The following is a 21,009-nucleotide window of genomic DNA, read 5'->3' on the forward strand; positions in this document are numbered from 1 at the left end:
AAAACATAATCTCAAGCTGGTGTGTACAATCATGTCGGCGCCTTCCCGTGATCCTGAGAGGTACCTGAAACACATTTCACACATAATTGTAAGCATGAAGCTTAGTGAATTCCCCAAAATACCATACGCAGATAATTAGCCTCTCATGGCTATATCTCGATTAGGACCTTCCAGTCATGTGTCTCAGTGAAGGCCCTCCGGTCTCACATCTCGGGTTGGACCCTCCAGTCCGGTATATCAGTGAGGACCCTCCAGTTTCACAACTCGGTTTGGACCCCCCCCCCCCGGGTCCGAACTCAATAAGGTACAAAATAATTTACAACATACATCACAAAGACAAAATGCATAATATCACATAACTCAGTATAAGCACATAAGACTCTCCAGTCAATAACTCAAATAAGACGTTTCAGTCACACAGTATTACCACTCAGGTAAGGATAGTGAGAATACTCACCTCGGAAGTAGGCAAGTAGGATTTCATACTCAACGATCGGTCCAAACCCTACCTACATGTCATAATCATCTCTAATTAACAATTTATAACAACAACTCCAAAGATGTTAAACTAACCCCTTTTCTAACTCTCAGGAAGGGTGAAAGACCATTATACCCCTCCATGGTCTCCAAAATCCATAACTTGACCAAACCCTAAAAGTCAACGGTAGTCAACACTCGAGTCGGCAGTCCATGCTGACGCAACTCGTCGAGTGCATCTATGCGACTCGTTGAGTTCCTTCATTTCTTTGAAATATGAGGAAAATCCAACTCTACTCGCCGAGTTGTCTCACCAACTCGCTGAGTTTGTAACGCATCCAGACTATCGGGGAAAATCCTAACCAACTCGTCGAGTCCTTTCAGTCCATTCTCTCATTCAGATGCTTTTAAGCAGAATTGAGGCCCCATACTCTAGATCAAGATTTGGAAGGCTGAAATACCACGTAAAGCTGCAAGCTTTACGTTCATGCATGACATCTACGACTATGTTGCCAACACAAAGCTCAACAAAGGGTTTAAGGCGTGAAAGTTGGACAAAGCTTAATAAAGCTTGAAACTTTAGGCCTAAGGGGCCTAGTATTGTCCAGATCTAAAGTCTCATCTTCAAGGCATGCTCAAACAACTAAAGGACTCAAAGAGAAGATAGAAATGGCCATAAACTCTGTAATTGAGAGATCTAACAAACAAGTGGTCAAGGTAATGCCTTTTACCCTCCAAGAGCTGCTACCACTGAATAAATGCTGGATCCAAAGCCTCCTTCTCGTTCCAGGCCCTCTACTATTCAAGCTCCTTCAAATATTGCACCAAAACTCACAATCTTAGTCTCTCTTTCTCTCTTTCTCTCTCTCTCTCTCTCTCTCTCTCTCTCTCTCTCTCTCTGTCATAGATGATAATAGCTTGCTATGGTTTTCTCTCATGGTGCTAAGGTAATGAGTGAGGCGGGGTAAAGGAGTTAAGGTCCTTTAAATAGTGTGCAAGCCCTGAAAATTTGGGTTTTCACACTCAGCTCCTACTCGTCTAGTTGGGTCCCCCCGACTCGTCGAGTAGACTCTAAAAGTCACGCGACTATCTCAATCTCTACTCGGCGAGTTGGGGCCTCTAACTCGTCGAGTTGCCCTGTCAAAATGAATATAAGATAATTTAAATTTGTACCTGGGATTCAGGATGTTACAGAAACCCTCAGTTCTACACTCTAACAAGGAGATGGTGGATGAAAATAGGGTTACACACCTGTTTTTTATGGGTAGCCATATTTAAACAGTCCATAAAGTTCATATTTGGCCCTCTATATATCACAAAATGACTTCTTAACCCATGTATATGATCGATAATCATTTTATTACACTTTGGCCCCTATAAATTAATTTTAAAAAAATGGTTCGTTTAATAAAAAAACTTGAAGGAATACTATTCTCCTTAATATTAGGGAAATTTGGGTCCTTAGAGATAATGAAGTAACTGGTATGTTAAATAAAACACAAGTGTTAAAACCTTGTGAACAACCAGAGAATGTTGAAGAGATGAGAGACGGATTTATTCAAAAGGATCCAAGGGGTGTCGTAAACAAAGTTCATGAAGGGACACAAGTGAAGAATTGTATGTTTTTTCTTCAAGACAAGCACTACTACAAATCAGATACATTTACTGGAATCCTTACCAAAGCTGAGATTTACAAGTTGAATTCTAAATATTGTGATTTTCGGAGTAATTCATGAAATTTTTTATGAATCCAAGTGAAGACTGATTTCGCAACTCAACACAAAGGGTGATTTCGCAACTCACCCTTTGTAGTTTGTGTTAGCTTATTTTGAGAGTTGTGTTAGCCTAGGTTTCCTGACCTCGTTGGTCAGAACCCAACTGACTTCCTTGTATACTATATAAGGGTAGTTATTTGGTAGTGAAGAACATCTTTTGAGAGGTTTCTTACTTCATTGTAATTATATGCCTTTTACTCTCTAAATGAAAAACTAGATCTTATTTATGTCTATGTGTTCATTCGATTATGTCATGTCTTTGTTGATTTCATTCTTATAGAATCTATCGATCCTATCAGTAGTCAAAATGAGATTTTTTTTTCCTTTTTTTAGACTTACGTATCTAAGGCGCTCTAATAAAAGTTGAAGACAAAATGAGAATAATTTTAGTTCATATCTCATGTTCAACATGATGTCTATAACAAATGGATAATTAATAAATTACCTTATACATCAATTGAATCCTTGAGCTTTTTGGAATTAGATGTTGTTGAATAACACTTCATCATTTGTTCGTAGGGCGGTAAATGTTATTAGACGTTCACTATTCTCTATATCAATATATAATGAGTCTTGTGTAAATGTGAGACTGTTGAATCTATATGCTCAAGAATCATGTTTGGATGATATTTTCTAATAACATATGAGTGTATAGGATCACACCAATAACTAGTAAACGCTAACTAAATATTTATGAGTTGATCTTAAAAAATATTTAAAACTCTTGAAATTAATTAGAAGTTATTTATTTTTTGACATATTAATTTTCAATGTTGAGTATCCAAATATATCATAAGTTATGACTTATTATGTCATGTACATCTTTTTGTAATAGAAAGAGTTTTGAATTTGTGTCATCACTACATTAACTTCCAACCTCTCAAGATGAATCAAAGTATTTAAAAGTTGTAAGTTCTTTCTTCCTATGGTTGTATTAATATTTACTTACGTGAAAAATTATCGTTAGTGGGTGTAACGCCCGTAGATCAGGGCTAGTAAATTTAGAGACGATAAACATCAAAAATGACTTTCTGATAGAAGAGTGTTTAGAATAAATAATCTTAACCAAGCGGTAGTATATGTTACAAGGTTTCCGTGCATATAAAGAACGCCGAAATCCAAGTTATAACGAAGAAGTTATGACCTGTCGAAGTTTCGCGACAGAATCGGCACGACACAGCGCGACGTAAAAAGTGAATTTACGTTAGAGCAATATTTAGCCTTCGCGGTCTAAATAAAAGTTATAGAATACGTTAACCGAGAGCATGCATAAGAAGACCGTCTAAATCCGACTTCGTATGAGAAAGTTATGATTTTTCGAAGTTTCGACTTAGCGGGATGCAACCCAAAGTTCGAATATAAGATCGAGTGATTTCTAGCCGAAACACCCTTAACGAAAATCGAAGATCTCGTCAATAGTAGTCCAAAGGTAAAACGACAGACGAAAACGGACGTCAGATGAAGAAGTTATGATTTTATAACGGAGTTTTCCTGTCCCGGCTACTAAAAATAATATAATAAAAATAAATTCAAAATTAGCCGACAGAGTCTAAACGAAAGTTTTAGAGCGTAGTCTTCCGGACATCTTTCCCTAACACTCAAACTGGTGATATTCGGATCTCAGATCCATTCCTGAAAGTAATTTCTTTCATTGCGTTTGCTCAACCGTTTCGTCTACGCGAGGCAGAGATAACGATTTCTAAGAAAATCTTGACGGAGTCCTCGATATCCGAGGCACATACGATGCAATCCGTTGACCTCTGGGAGAATATGACTGGGTTTCTCTAGGGTGAGAACCTAGTCTTCTAATTCCATTTCTGTGTAGTTCGCTAAGTTGTTTGCACTGTTCTGGTATCTCTGTAGGTGTTTAGACTATAGGGTGATCTGTCTACGGGAGTCCTACTGGGTTCTAAGTTTGCTCACATGACGATGTGATTACTCGTAGAATTAAGCAGTTCTCCATCCTGAAGTTCGTATTAGAATTCATACATGGTTTCACAATCACAACTTCGGGTATACGAGTCGCATATAATTAAGATTGAAAAGGTAGTCGAATAACTGATTCTTCTTTAAGCTCACATCCCATCGGGGGAAAAAGAAGTTAAAGTGGAATCATCAATTCTAAACCTGTAGAAGCTTGATTATATATCACTCTTATGTATACCTTCCTCAGTGATAGATCAATCGCATGAATCTTTGGATTAAACTTGACGTACTGCACGAGTGGTACTTCGGGGATTTCTTCGGAAAGAAAATAACTAAGTGGTACTCCTGGCATGAGTACTTCGGTGTTCTGATATGACGGCTTCGTTGGAAAAGTGATCTAGAAGAAAGAGATGTACGTAAAAAGCTGTTTTCGTGAGGATCAAATTTACCACAAGACTATTGCTGCGAATGAGATATACTACAAAAGACAAGCATATGCAGCATGAGAATTCCTATACAGACAAGATCTCGCAAAAGGTAAGACTCTAGTTGCACTAGTTCTAGATAGTTTATAAGTCTGTTACAACGAAACGCCTTAATTACATTAACGTGGTTTCCGGAGTAGGCTCTCCTGCAGCTGTGATCCTGAGAATCTTCCCATCAGCACCCGAGTTCTTTGATATCGGGCAATCTTTCTTGAAGTGCCCAATTTCACCGCATTGGTGACATATCTGGACAACACCAATATTGGTGGTGGAAGTGAAGTGTCGAGTAGGAGTTATGGGGACACAGGTTCTTTCCTTGATTTCCTTCTTCGGGCAATCCCTCTTATAATGCCCAAACTCACCACAATTAAAGCAAACTATGATTGCCCCAGTGGTGGAGGTAGTTCTACATAGACAAGCAATGTGCCCTATCTTGTTGCAATTATCGCATTGCATGAATCGGCACATTCCCTCGTGGTGGTAGTTGCACCGGTCGCACTTCGGGAGTGTTCCTTTGTATGGTCTGCTTGGTACGGGAACGCCAGGGGTTTCCACTTGCTGTTGTTGCATAGCCAGCCTTTGGAATTTCTTGCGTTCTTTCTAGGCTTGACGCTTTCGTTTCTTGTTCTCTGCTTTTCGGCTTTGCGAGCCTGTGGCTGTTACTGTTTGATGACCTCCTGGATGGATACCACGATTGGAAACTTCATTCCCATCAGCAGCATTGACTGTGCTGTTAGCGCTACGGTGCGCAAGGACTGCGGTTACGGCAGCCACCACGGCCGCTGTAACTGTTGTTTGAAAGGTAGCGGCGTCCATAGGAAAAGCGGAGGTTTCCCTGTTCGACTGGTTGCTTCCGGATGACGACATCATTCTGTAACACGAAAGATAAGGATTTTGTGAGCGATTCTGGTTGACCTTGATATACTTAGATTGTTCATGTAAAGAGTACGACTATGTTCTCGAAAGTTTAACCTACATCCCTATGATGCAGTCCTAGTACGGAATGGAAGTATGTTCGCGAAGGTTTGACCTACATCCTTATGATGCAGTCCTAGTAATGAGTAGAAGTAAGTTCGTAGAATGGTCTCAAAACGTTTGTTGTGTAGGCCAAGGTATCGTGGGTTGGTGAATAACAAGATCCAAACACTGAAAGAGACTTGGAAATGTCTCCGGATCTAACTTGCTATAGTCCAATGATTTGACCAAAGCATGATTCAGATAGACTCTAATGAAAGAATGATAAGGGTACTTGAATGAAGGATGACACAGAAGTTAGCCGGCTGTCAACACCTTTGATATTCACGATGTAAAGATTCTAGAAAATGACCTTGTAAAGGTCTTACATCATATCCACAGAAGATAGTTCCTGACAGCATAAAGACCTAACTAAGTACTTACGGTACAAGATAATTTCATAGAAAATGCCACATCAGGCATAGACAGAAAAATACGATTCCTCTTTATAAGGAAATAAAGTAAAGCGTCTACTACTAGCGACGGTCATCCCTCTGGTGAACTCTTAGTTCAGCCAATTGACGTTCCATGTCAAGTAGGTGTCTTTCGCACACCATCTGGCGTACTCGGAGTTCTATGACTTTGGCTCGTGATTCAGCCAGTGCTTGCAGCAGGGTTTCATGGTTTCTCTCTGATCTCTCGTGAGCATCTTCTAGATGAATGGTGTGGAGGGTATGCATTCTAGCATAGGCGACTATTTCTGTAATCTGATGTAGGGCTGTCCTGCCTTGAATCTCATTTCAGGTCACTCTGCGGACCAAGATTTGGCAAGACTCAATCTGCTGAGCCCCCCATTACTGAAGTCGTAAAAGCTTCGGTCGCCATGAAATGGAATAGACTGATCTTGTCCTTGGCTCCATGTTTCCAAGCATTCTACTCACTCAGGGTCGGGCCATGAAAAAGCCGGACGAGGGTTAGGAATTGGAAAGGGAGCTGCTCGGGGTAGGTTCTCAACCTCTGTTTCGGAGTTAACATCATACGAAAAGTCCTCATCGTGGTGATCATTCGAGGGGATAGGATGATCATTCTCTGGTTCTTCTCCAAACCAACCAGCTAAGACTTCATTCGGAAGATACTGGTTCCCGAGGGGATGGAGTCCAACTATGTTTTCTATGCGAGAATTTAGGGTAAGAGAATAATTATTAGACGAACTATCTAGATAATTATTTAGAAAACCTTCATTAGTTACATCGCTATTTGTGAAGTGCATACCAGCTATGTGTAATCTAAACAGGATAGACCTTCGAATAAGTGACCTTAATTCCAAATTCACACAGAATAGGGGTAAGGCAAATTATCACAGATTCTAAGTCTATAACATCCTAATTACATATAGCCTTAGTGTATCCACTTAGCAACTATCAACTTAGTAATGAAGATCCCGTTTTAGTTCTCAAGTATAACGTACTTATAGTAACACCAAATACTCCTATAGTATTTTAAAATTTAATGTTATGTTCTATTGTTCTCATTGTGGTAGGGTTGGTAAGATTTTAGCATTGTTGCAACCACACACTTAAACTTAGGCACATGTTAGTCAACCCTCGGATAATATAGGTGATCAGGCTATATCTTCCCAGTTTTGACCATATGTCTCTAAGCCCACTTGTGTTGCCCAACAATCGTAATTCTTTTGTACTGTCCTAGTGACACTGATTTTAGTATGAATGCAGCACGTATACTTACTTAAATATTTTACTATTTAAAGTATAAACTCTTGGTCAGAGTATTTTTAATCCCTTATGTATTTATAGTTAGTATATCTTTTATGGGTTGATATACTTAATTCACTATAAACAATGCTCTGATACCAATCTGTCACAGCCCAAAACCAAGGACGGTGGAAACGTTCTGGTGCGGAGGACATCATGTATAATATCAACAACAATGTAAAGTAGTAAACAAGCAACAACATCATCCATTGCATTAATAATATAATTATTATACAAATGTGTTCTGTCAAATTTTGATAAACACTAAAGCATAAATCAAAATGAAAGATAAGTCTTGAACAAGCTCCATCTTCTTTTCTCCTTGCATCGGTACCTGTCTATGATGACCTGAGGATACAAGTAATTTTGAAAGAGAGTATCAACTTTGAAGTTGGTGAGATCATATGTATTTAGTGTCTTAATTTGTATGTAAGTATTTGTAAGTCTATGTATTGTAAGTATTGAAAGTGTATATGAACTATAAGTGTTTTAAAAACCCTAGAATCCCTATGATTCCTACTAGTATATGAAGGTTTCTTCTACCAAGACCTAAATGTTCTGAATGTATGTCTTTTGTAAGAGTATGTATGTTCCCTAGTATAACTATCATTATCCAAAAATATAGTTTCTACATTTCCGTGCGTCGTGTGAATGTTCACGTGGTGAATGTAATGGGAAAAAGAAATAGTACTATGGTGTAGTGCTATTAGAACTACTGCCATACTAACTACCTTAAATCGTATTTATATTAAGGCATTATGTGATAAATTATACCATACTATCGACTGGTAACAATGACATAAGAGTGGTCGTAATAAGGAATGACATTTGGCACCCGCAGACCTGCAGATCCCACTGTAGCTAGCAGCGAGGTGTAGGATAGTCAATCCAGTATAGATCTATACACAAACTCATACTATAGACTGGTTACAACGAAAATGTTTAGTCGAAAATAAGGTATGACGTTTCGCACCCGCAGACCTGCAGGTCCCACTGTAGCTAGCAGCAAGGTGTAGGATAGTCAATCCATTATAGGATCTATACGCAAACTCACGCTCTCCCTTCAAGAGACTCTGGCTATAACTCGGGCCATGTCATTTAATTCATGCTCCGATTTAAATCACAATAATTAACGTATTCTTGTATATGTAATGTAATGAACTGTTCTAGCTGTAATGTACGTGCTCTCTACCTAGCAAGTATAGTAATGTAATCGTTCTAGTATCGTTCTATATGTTCTCTTCCTAGTATAGTTGTATATGTAATGTAATGTAATGTTCTAGAAAGTATTGACTCATGAATGAATTGAATCATTTTATGATATCTCGTTCTAGTAATGGTTCTAGTATCTTCCTAAACTACCCATATGGTAGTTTACTAGTAATCTATCTGGTATGTATGGTCATGGATGTATACCCTTGCTACCCAAGGGCATGGGATGAACTGGAAGGACCTTTTATGACTAAATATGTACACATGATATATAACTAATATTTAAACGGCCTTCAGACGAGTACCCGATATCCCACCAGACCACATCTCAAGCGCGAAAGGGAAATAGGGTGGATAGCCTTCCTAAGTCTTTTAAACGTTTCTTATATAACTATACATATAGAGGCATGCAATTTATAATAATATAAAATCATAAATAAGTTTTGTAAAACATTTGAAACATAATTATTATTTTAAGAAAAGATCGACTTGACGTCAACCTATAAAAGAATTTGAAGGCATAAGTTTGATAAAACAGTTTAAGTATAAGGAAACATTTGTTTGAAACACAGTTGTAAATAAGTTTGAAAGGTAATGTACAGAGTAAGATGTGCAGTGTAATAAGTAGTTTAAAACATATAAAATGTTTATAAAAATCATTTGAAGGAAACCGTTTGGTAAAACGGCTAATGAGTAGTCAAATCTTTTGAATGCTGTATATTAATCACATGTGATTGATATAATAACTAGCGTAATTCTACTTATTAATCGCATGTCATTGATATAATAACTAGCATGATTCTACTTGTATCCCCCCCATAAAACATTTAAAAGTAGTTTAAAACATTAGTTAAGGGGTATGAACTCACCTGCAGTAAGTGACTGGAATTGAACCGACTTTTATCGTAAGGAAGGATCGGGCAAGTGCTTGGTTTCAAGTGAAGACTTAGACACACACAATGATCCTAATTACATATGAAAACATATATATATATATATATATATATATATATATATATATATATATATATATATATAACTAGTGATTAAAACACCAATTATACAAGTATAAAAATTTAAGCGCGAGGAAAACACTTTTGGTCAAGTGCTAGGAGGCTAATGGGTTGCAACAAAGGAGTGCAATGCTCCTATTTGGAGTTTATGGTCAAATGACCATATGCTTTGGAGTTTACGGCCCAGGGGAGTAAACTCCTGGCCGTAAACTCTCCTTAGGGTCCCTAATTGAAGCTTAGAATTACTACAACTCTAGAGGGGAATTGTTTCAAGGCTATACAAGTGTTTGGGTACCATATTAACTCCTTTGGGGAGTTTACGGCCCATAGACCATATTCCCTTGGAGTTTACGGCCGTAAACTCCCTTGGGAGGGTTTTTATGGTGTTTTCAAGTCTCTAAATTAACTAGGAACTAAACTAGGCTTTGGTACTTGGCTTTAGAAGAGTTTATGGCACAATTGGCACCATTTATGGAGTTTACGGCCCTAGAACCTTTTGGGCCGTAAATACTCTCACTCTTAGTGTTCTAAGTGTTTTAACTAGTCCATCACTCATTTAGGTACATGCCCAAATTGGTCTCTTGGCTTAAGGAAGGTGTTAGGGTGTCCTTTGACCCCTTTATAGGAGTTTACGGCCCAAGAACTACTCTTGGCCATAAACTCTTCAACACTTGTGTTTCCATGTGTTTTCTAGGTTCTAATCACTTTAGGGTATTTTTCTAAACAAAAGTCCAAGCCTTAGGTGCCTTAAAAGCACCATTTGAGCAAGTTACAAGGGAGTTTACGGCCTAAGCTATTCTTGGGCCATGAACTCCTAACTTGAGTGGTTTTTGGATGATTTCTTGTCCCTAACACACTCCTATACATGTCCAAGGTAGTTACTAATCACGGGGGACAATCTAGGCTTGGTTTCGGGAGTTTACTGCCCAAGAACACCTTGGGGAGTAAACTGCTAAATCGGATGATTTAGCTATGTAATCTATGTTATGAATACATTTAAAGCTTTCTAACACTACTAGAAAGAGGTACTCACAATTTGGGATAAAAACCCGAAGATCCGTGAGAGAGAATTTGGCTTTGCTCTAATTGGAATTCAACTAATGAACCAATTTAGTTCAGAATTCTATTTATAGTCCTGGGATTTTTGGCAGAAAATATTTCTATTCTCGGAATGAACTCTAATGTCCTAGAGTATTGGAATTTTAGTGTTGCACAAAACCCTAGTGCATCCACTCTCCTAATATCTCCTTAAGTGTAAAATCCTGAAAACTGCCAAACTTATACTCGAAGTCTGAATTTTCACTGTAACTGCTCTACTTCTATTGGCTTGGTGTGGTTTGTTCAGAATGGAAATTTCGGGTTGTCACATCATCCCCCTATTGAAGGGAATTTCGTCCCGAAATTAGAATTTAGTCAAGGAAGTACGCACGAATGATCGAGTCGTGAGGAGGAAACTTCCTAATCGATTTGTTCTAGCGCACCTAATGAAATCGGGTTCTCGGTTGGCATTCCAACGAACCTTCACTATCAGGCGATGGCGCTGCTTCGTCCGCTTGACCTCTCGGTCGAGGGTCACTACGATTCTAGTACGAAGGTGAGGATCTCGACGAGTGGACTTATTAGAGTCCTAACGGAAAGGTATGGTCTCACGATCGAGACGCGAAGAGTAGAATGTATGTTACTGAGTTCGCGGAGTAGGTCTAGTTTGTGCAAGGCACAGGACCGATTCGGGTAAGAATCTCGGAGGTGCTAGCTATATTGGATTTAGCTTTCCACGCGATACGAAGCGTATTAAGCCATTCTCAGAGTGAGTTAACCTAAAGAGTTTGGTCACTCACTTGGAATTCCAAAGGTTCCTTTTCTTGCTTAACCTCCCAGTCAAAGGCCACCCCTTGTTGGGTCAAAGTCGTACGGGTTTCTGTAGCTTGCGAGGAGTTCTGAATGAACTAAGACGGTAGGTCGGTAAGACCTAGAATTTGGCGAAAGACTGTCGGCGTCTCCGGTGTCGATAAATGCTCAATGATTTTGACAAATTGAAAGAGTGCTCAAAATTTCTCACATTACTAACAATGTGTCATAGAAATTTGACTCTTTAATTTCAAAACTCGTGCCTAGAGAACTTCGCTAAATTTCCTCTGTAGGAAGTGTCTCCAAGGGTTTTCTTCTTACTACGAGGGTAGATAATCTAAGTCATTACATGGAGAGATGACGAATTGATCCAAGTAAGAAAGACGTAACCCTATTCATTTAGCTCATGAAAACTATGGGCGTATTGGTCCTATCCGAAGGGTATCACTACGGACTCGAAGTGTCTGCATCGAGTTCAGGAGATAGTCTTCCGGACATCTTTCCCTAACACTCGAACTGGTGATATTCGGATCTCAGATCCATTCCTGAAAGTAATTTCTTTCCTTGCGTTTGCTCAACCGTTTCGTCTACGCGAGGCAGAGATAACGATTTCTACGAAAATCTTGACGGTGTCCTCGATATCCGAGGCACATACGATGCAATCCGTCGACCTCTGGGAGAATATGACTGGGTTTCTCTAGGGTGAGAACCTAGTCTTCTGATTCCATTTCTGTGTAGTTCGCTAAGTTGTTTGCACTGTTCTGGTATCTCTGTAGGTGTTTAGACTATAGGGTGATCTGTCTACGGGAGTCGTACTGGGTTCTAAGTTTGTTCACATGACGATGTGATTACTCGTAGACTTAATCAGTTCTCCGTCCTGAAGTTCGTATTAGAATTCATACATGGTTTCACAATCACAACTTCGGGTATATGAGTCGCATATAATTAAGATTGAAAAGGTAGTCGAATAACTGATTCTTCTTTAAGCTCACATCCCATCGCGGGAAAAAGAAGTTAAAGTGGAATCATCAATTCTAAACCTGTAGAAGCTTGATTATATATCACTCTTATGTATACCTTCCTCAGTGATAGATCAATTGCATGAATCTTTGGATTAAACTTGACGTACTGCACGAGTGGTACTTCGGGGATTTCTTCGGAAATAAAATAACTAAGTGGTACTCCTGGCATGAGTACTTCGGTGTTCTGATATGACGGCTTCACTGGAAAAGTGATCTAGAAGAAAGAGATGTACGTAAAAAGCTGTTTTCGTGAGGATCAAATTTAATCGAGTCGTATGATAATCTCGGAATAATACTGAAACTTAAAGACATTAGATTCGAACATAAGACGATTACAGACAAAACACAACCGTGCAACCATGAACAGAGTTACAGTACTTCAGATTTACCAGAACTCTATTGCAGCGAATGAGATATACTACAAAAGACAAGTATACGTAGCACGAGAATTCCTATACAGACAGGATCTCGCAAAAGGTAAGACTCTAGTTGCACTAGTTCTAGATAGTTTATAAGTCTGTTACAACGAAACGCCTTAATTACATTAACGTGGTTTCCGGAGTAGGCTCTCCTGCAGCTGTGATCCTGAGAATCTTCCCATCAGCACCCGAGTTCTTTGTTATCGGGCAATCTTTCTTGAAGTGCCCAATTTCACCGCATTGGTGACATATCTGGACAGCACCAATATTGGTGGTGGAAGTGAAGTGTCGAGTAGGAGTTATGGGGACACAGGTTCTTTCCTTGATTTCCTTCTTCGGGCAATCCCTATTATAATGCCCAAACTCACCACAATTAAAGAAAACTAGGATTGCCCCAATGGTGGAGGTAGTTCTACAGAAACGAGCAATGTGCCCTATCTTGTTGCAATTATCGCATTGCAAGAATCGGCACATTCCCTCGTGGTGGTAGTTGCACCGGTCGCACTTCGGGAGTGTTCCTTTGTATGGTCTGCTTGGTACGGGAACACCAGGGGTTTCCACTTGCTGTTGTTGCATAGCCAGCCTTTGGAATTTGTTGCGTTCTTTCTGGGCTTGACGCTTTCGTTTCTTGTTCTCTACTTTTCGGCATTGCGAGCCTGTGGCTGTTACTGTTTGACGACCTCCTGGATGGATACCACGATTGGAAACTTCATTCCCATCAGCAACATTGACTGTGCTGTTAGCGCTACGGTGCACAAGGACTGCGGTTACGGCAGCCACCACGGCCGCTGTAACTGTTGTTTGAAAGGTAGCGGCGTCCATAGGAAAAGCGGAGGTTTCCCTGTTCGACTGGTTGCTTCCGGATGACGACATGATTTTGTAACACGAAAGATAAGGATTTTGTGAGCGATTTTGGTTGACCTTGATGTACTTAGATTGTTCATGTAAAGAGTACGACTATGTTCTCGAAAGTTTAACCTACATCCCTATGATGCAGTCCTAGTACGGAATGGAAGTATGTTCGCGAAGGTTTGACCTACATCCCTATGATGCAGTCCTAGTAATGAGTAGAAGTAAGTTTGTAGAATGGTCTCAAAACGTTTGTTGTTTAGGACAACGTATCATGGGTTGGTGAATAACAAGATCCAACCACTGAAAGAGACTTGGAAATGTCTCTGGATCTAACTTGCTATAGTCCAATGATTTGACCAAAGCATGATTCAGATAGACTCTAATGAAAGAATGATAAGGGTACTTGAATGAATGATGACACAGAAGTTAGCCGGCTGTCAACACCTTTGATATTCACGATGTAAAGATTCTAGAAAATGACCTTGTAAAGGTCTTACATCATATCCACAGAAGATAGTTCCTGACAGCATAAAGACCTAACTAAAGTACTTACGGTACAAGATAATTTCATAGAAAATGCCACATCAGGCATAGACAGAAAAATACGATTCCTCTTTATAAGGAAATAAAGTAAAGCGTCTACTACTAGCGACGGTCATCCCTCTGGTGAACTCTTAGTTCAGCCAATTGACGTTCCATGTCAAGTAGGTGTCTTTCGCACACCATCTGGCGTACTCGGAGTTCTATGACTTTGGCTCGTGATTCAGCCAGTGCTTGCAGCAGGGTTTCATGGTTTCTCTCTGATCTCTCGTGAGCATCTTCTAGATGAATGGTGTGGAGGGTATGCATTCTAGCATAGGCGACTATTTCTGTAATCTGATGTAGGGCTGTCCTGCCTTGAATCTCATTTCAGGTCACTCTGCGGACCAAGATTTGGCAAGACTCAATCTGCTGAGCCCCCCATTACTGAAGTCGTAAAAGCTTCGGTCGCCATGAAATGGAATAGACTGATCTTGTCCTTGGCTCCATGTTTCCAAGCATTCTACTCACTCAGGGTCGGGCCATGAAAAAGCCGGACGAGGGTTAGGAATTGGAAAGGGAGCTGCTCGGGGTAGGTTCTCAACCTCTGTTTCGGAGTTAACATCATACGAAAAGTCCTCATCGTGGTGATCATTCAAGGGGATAGGATGATCATTCTCTGGTTCTTCTCCAAACCAACCAGCTAAGACTTCATTCGGAAGATACTGGTTCCCGAGGGGATGGAGTCCAACTATGTTTTCTATGCGAGAATTTAGGGTAAGAGAATAATTATTAGACGAACTATCTAGATAATTATTTAGAAAACCTTCATTAGTTACATCGCTATTTGTGAAGTGCATACCAGCTATGTGTAATCTAAACAGGATAGACCTTCGAATAAGTGACCTTAATTCCAAATTCACACAGAATAGGGGTAAGGCAAATTATCACAGATTCTAAGTCTATAACATCCTAATTACATATAGCCTTAGTGTATCCACTTAGCAACTATCAACTTAGTAATGAAGATCCCGTTTTAGTTCTCAAGTATAACGTACTTATAGTAACACCAAATACTCCTATAGTATTTTAAAATTTAATGTTATGTTCTATTGTTCTCATTGTGGTAGGGTTGGTAAGATTTTAGCATTGTTGCAACCACACACTTAAACTTAGGCACATGTTAGTCAACCCTCGGATAATATAGGTGATCAGGCTATATCTTCCCAGTTTTGACCATATGTCTCTAAGCCCACTTGTGTTGCCCAACAATCGTAATTCTTTTGTACTGTCCTAGTGACACTGATTTTAGTATGAATGCAGCACGTATACTTACTTAAATATTTTACTATTTAAAGTATAAACTCTTGGTCAGAGTATTTTTAATCCCTTATGTATTTATAGTTAGTATATCTTTTATGGGTTGATATACTTAATTCACTATAAACAATGCTCTGATACCAATCTGTCACAGCCCAAAACCAAGGACGGTGGAAACGTTCTGGGGCGGAGGACATCATGTATAATATCAACAATAATGTAAAGTAGTAAACAAGCAACAACATCATCCATTGCATTAATAATATAATTATTATACAAATGTGTTCTGTCAAATTTTGATAAACACTAAAGCATAAATCAAAATGAAAGATAAGTCTTGAACAAGCTCCATCTTCTTTTCTCCTTGCATCGGTACCTGTCTATGATGACCTGAGGATACAAGTAATTTTGAAAGAGAGTATCAACTTTGAAGCTGGTGAAATCATAAGTATTTAGTGTCTTAATTTGTATGTAAGTATTTGTAAGTCTATGTATTGTAAGTATTGAAAGTGTATATGAACTATAAGTGTTTGAAAAACCCTAGAATCCCTATGATTCCTACTAGTATATGAAGGTTTCTTCTACCAAGACCTAAATGTTCTGAATGTATGTCTTTTGTAAGAGTATGTATGTTCCCTAGTATAACTATCATTATCTAAAAATATAGCTTCTACATTTCCGTGCGTCGTGTGAATGTTCACGAGGTGAATGTAATGGGAAAAAGAAATAGTAGTATGGTGTAGTGTTATTAGAACTACTGCCGTACTAACTACCTTAAATTGTATTTATATTAAGGCATTATGTGATAAATTGTACCATACTATCGACTGGTAACAACGACATAAGAATGGTCGTAATAAAGAATGACGTTTGGCACCCGCAGACCTGCAGATCCCACTGTAGCTAGCAGCGAGGTGTAGGATAGTCAATCCAGTATAGATCTATACACAAACTCATACTATAGACTGGTTACAACGACAATGTTTAGTCGAAAATAAGGTATGACGTTTGGCACCCACAGACCTGCAGGTCCCACTGTAGCTAGCAGCAAGGTGTAGGATAGTCAATCCATTATAGGATCTATACGCAAACTCACGCTTTCCCTTCAAGAGACTCTGGCTACAAATCGGGCCATGTCATTTAAGTCATGCTCCGATTTAAATCACAATAATTAACGTATTCTTGTATATGTAATGTAATGAACTGTTCTAGCTGTAATGTACGTGCTCTCTACCTAGCAAGTATAGTAATGTAATCGTTCTAGTATCGTTGTATATGTTCTCTTCCTAGTATAGTTGTATATGTAATGTAATGATCTAGAAAGTATTGACTCATGAATGAACTGACTCATCGTATGATATCGTGTTCTAGTAATGGTTCTAGTATCTTCCTAAACTACCCATATGGTAGTTTACTAGTAATCTATCTGGTATGTATGGTCATGGATGTATACCCTTGCTACCCAAGGGCATGGGATGAACTGGAAGGACCTTTTATGACTAAATATGTACACATGATATATAACTAATATTTAAACGGCCTTCGGACGAGTACCCGATATCCCACCAGACCACATCTCAAGCGCGAAAAGGAAATAGGGTGGATAGCCTTCCTAAGTCTTTTAAACATTTCTTATATAACTATACATATAGAGGCATGCAATTTATAATAATATAAAAGCATAAATAAGTTTTGTAAAAAATTTGAAACATAATTATTATTTTAAGAAAAGATCGACTTGACATCAACCTATAAAACAATTTGAAGGCATAAGTTTGATAAAACAGTTTAAGTATAAGGAAACATTTGTTTGAAACACAGTTGTAAATAAGTTTGAAAGGTAATGTACAGAGTAAGATGTGCAGTGTAATAAGTAGTTTAAAACATATAAAATGTTTATAAAAATCATTTGAAGGAAACCGTTTGGTAAAACGGCTAATGAGTAGTCAACTCTTTTGAATGCTGTATATTAATCACATGTGATTGATATAATAACTAGCGTAATTCTACTTATTAATCGCATGTGATTGATATAATAATTAGCATGATTCTACTTGTATCCCCCCATAAAACATTTAAAAGTAATTTAAAACATTAGTTAAGGGGTATGAACTCACCTGCTGTAAGTGACTGGAATTGAACGGACTGTTATCGTAAGGAAGGATCGGGCAAGTGCTTGGTGTCAAGTGAAGACTTAGACACACACAATGATCCTAATTACATATGAAAACATATGTATATAAATAATTAGTGATTAAAACACCAATTATACAAGTATAAACATTTAAGCGCGAGGAAAACACTTTTGGTCAAGTGCTAGGAGGCTAATGGGTTGCAACAAAGGAGTGCAATGCTCCTATTTGGAGTTTATGGTCAAATGACCATATGCTTTGGAGTTTACGTCCCAGGGGAGTAAACTCCTAGCCGTAAACTCTCCTTAGGGTCCCTAATTGAGGCTTAGAATTACTACAGCTCTAGAGGGGAATTGTTTCAAGGCTATACAAGTGTTTGGGTACCATATTAACTCCTTTGGGGAGTTTACGGCCCATAGACCATATTCCCTTGGAGTTTACGGCCGTAAACTCCCTTGGGAGGGTTTTTATGGTGTTTTCAAGTCTCTAAATTAACTAGGAACTAAACTAGGCTTTGGTACTTGGCTTTAGAAGAGTTTATGGCACAATTGGAACCATTTTATGGATTTTACGGCCCGAGAACCTTTTGGTACGTAAACTCCCTCACTCTTAGTGTTCTAAGTGTTTTAACTAGTCCATAACTCATTTAGGCACATGCCCAAATTGGTCTCTTGGCTTAAGGAAGGTGTTAGGGTGTCCTTTGACCCCTTTATAGTAATTTACAGCCCAAGAACTACTCTTGGCCGTAAACTCTTCAACACTTGTGTTTCCATGTGTTTTCTAGGTTCTAATCACTTTAGGGTATTTGTCTAAACTAAAGTCCAAGCCTTAGGTGCCTTAAAAGCACCATTTGAGCAAGTTACAAGGGAGTTTACGGCCTAAGCTATTCTTGGGCCGTGAACTCCTAACTTGAGTGGTTTTTGGATGATTTCTTGTCCCTAACACACTCCTATACATGTCCAAGGTAGTTACTACTCACAAGGGACAATCTAGGCTTGGTTTCGGGAGTTTACCGCCCAAGAACACCTTCGAGAGTAAACTCCTAAATCGGATGATTTAGCTATGTAATCTATGTTATGAATACATTTAAAGCTTTCTAACACTACTACAAAGAGGTACTCACAATTTGGGATAAAAACCTGAAGATCCGTGAAAGAGAATTTGGCTTTTCTCTAATTGGAATTCAACTAATGAACCAATTTGGTTCGGAATTCTATTTATAGTCCTGGGATTTTTAGCAGAAAATATTTCTATTCTCGGAATGAACTCTAATGTCCTAGAGTATTGGAATTTTAGTGTTGCACAAAACTCTAGTGCATCCACTCTCCTAATATCTCCTTAAGTGTAAAATCCTGAAAACTGCCAAACTTATACTCGAAGTCTGAATTTTCACTGTAACTGCTCTACTTCTATTGGCTTGGTGTGGTTTGTTCAAAATGGAAATTTCGGGTTGTCGCGAGTTTAAAGCTCCAAGTAAAAGTTATTTATAATGTATCCACCAAGAAATCTATTAACCATAAAAAATATCATAGTAAACATTTGTATAAAGTTGATCTTAAGCTTTAGGACTTATACCAAATAAGTTCTTAAAGAGAAGCAACTTTATGAACTAAGAACAAGCAACAAATTGCAAGACATATGACGGGGAAAAAATCCCTTCATACCTACGGTCATACATGGCAGAAAAGAAGAGAAGAAGTTGTCTAAAAGAAACTAGCTAACTATGCTTGATTATCCCTTTATTTTATACATCAAAGTGTGTACAAAAAAGCAAGATTGTAAAGTGAAAGGGTAAGGCTTTCACTTACAAACGTGGGAAACATGAATAAACAAATGAAAAGTAATCCCATGCCCTTTCTTTATTCATTTTTTTCCTTCACCTTGTGGGGGACACAATCCAAGTCTATTTTACTTCAAGCATGCAGCTAGTTTCATATGTAACCAATTGGTTACTCTAAGTGACCAAAAAGTTGTACACAACATTAATAATCGTACCAATTGATATATATATATATATATATATATATATATATATATATATATATAAACTAGTTTTGTTCTCTTTATTATTCTTTTCTAGAAATAATAATTTCCAAGATATTGGTAAATATTATTTTCACAAAATAATGTTTTTCCAATTAAATACAAGCATTGATATCTATTAATAACCAAATTATAGTAAAAAATAATCAATTATTGGTAACTTGGTATAAGGTGTTACCCTGTAGGATCGGATGGTATTACAATATCATTCTATAATGACTCTTGTGCATGTAAGATTTGTTAGTTTTTTTTTGAGAAAATTGTATGAATGAAGTTTAAAATAAAAGAAGGAAAAACTATGCATCTTCTTTATGAATTTAGAACTTTCAAACTACAAGCTCGATGAGATTTTAGATGATCTTTTTGAATAAAATATGTATTTCTATGAACAAACTTGAAAGGGAAAACGTTCACAAATATATTTAAGAAGTAAATGTTACATTCCTTCATTCTTTGTGAAAAGAATGAAATTTTGCTTCCATGATAATAAAAGGTCATGAATATTTTTTGTATGATTTTCATGGCGTTTTGAAAACTCGTGAGGAAGAAGTTACGGAGTTGATATATGAAAAATCATTTGGAGGACCTCTTGCATTAGTATCAAAAGAGGTTATCGTGCAAATTTAGAGCTAGTGGGTACGGTAGTGAGAGTTCGTATTTTTTTATTCTGAAACATCATAGCCTTTCTGTTCATTTTCTCCAATCAATCAAAGAGTGTGTATATATTTAGTTTGATTGTTCTTACTTTAAATTCTACATTTTCAATGTCGTTTGAATTCTTGATTGGACCTCATTCCTATAAAACTTACTTTTCATTCCATAATGAAGTCATAATCAAATTATCATTCATAATTATATGTATATATATGTGTGTGTGTGTGTGTGTGTGTTTGTTTGTTTGTTTTGAAGTTAGCATCTTTTATAGCTCTTTACATAAGGATCTTCTTATAAATTGATTATCTCATGTACATTCTCTTAATTTTTCTTAAGTACTCTTAGAATGTTGTCAAAGTCATCCAATCACTTACCTATGTGTCCAATTGGTATCATATGATATGTTCATAGCATAATCATATACCTAGTCTTGTTCATAATATACCATAAATAAAGGATTGATTTTCCATGCAAACTCAACATAAATCACCTTATCTAGATCAACCATGTGTGCTAGGTCCTTTTGAGGATAGCTTAAAATGGTTCCATGTGACAACGCCAAGAATCCTCCAAAGGAATCTTCTAT

This window comes from Lactuca serriola, chromosome 8 (genome assembly GCF_051521515.1).
Source record: "Lactuca serriola cultivar US96UC23 chromosome 8, Lser_US96UC23_V15, whole genome shotgun sequence".
In the NCBI taxonomy this organism is placed as follows: domain Eukaryota; kingdom Viridiplantae; phylum Streptophyta; class Magnoliopsida; order Asterales; family Asteraceae; genus Lactuca; species Lactuca serriola.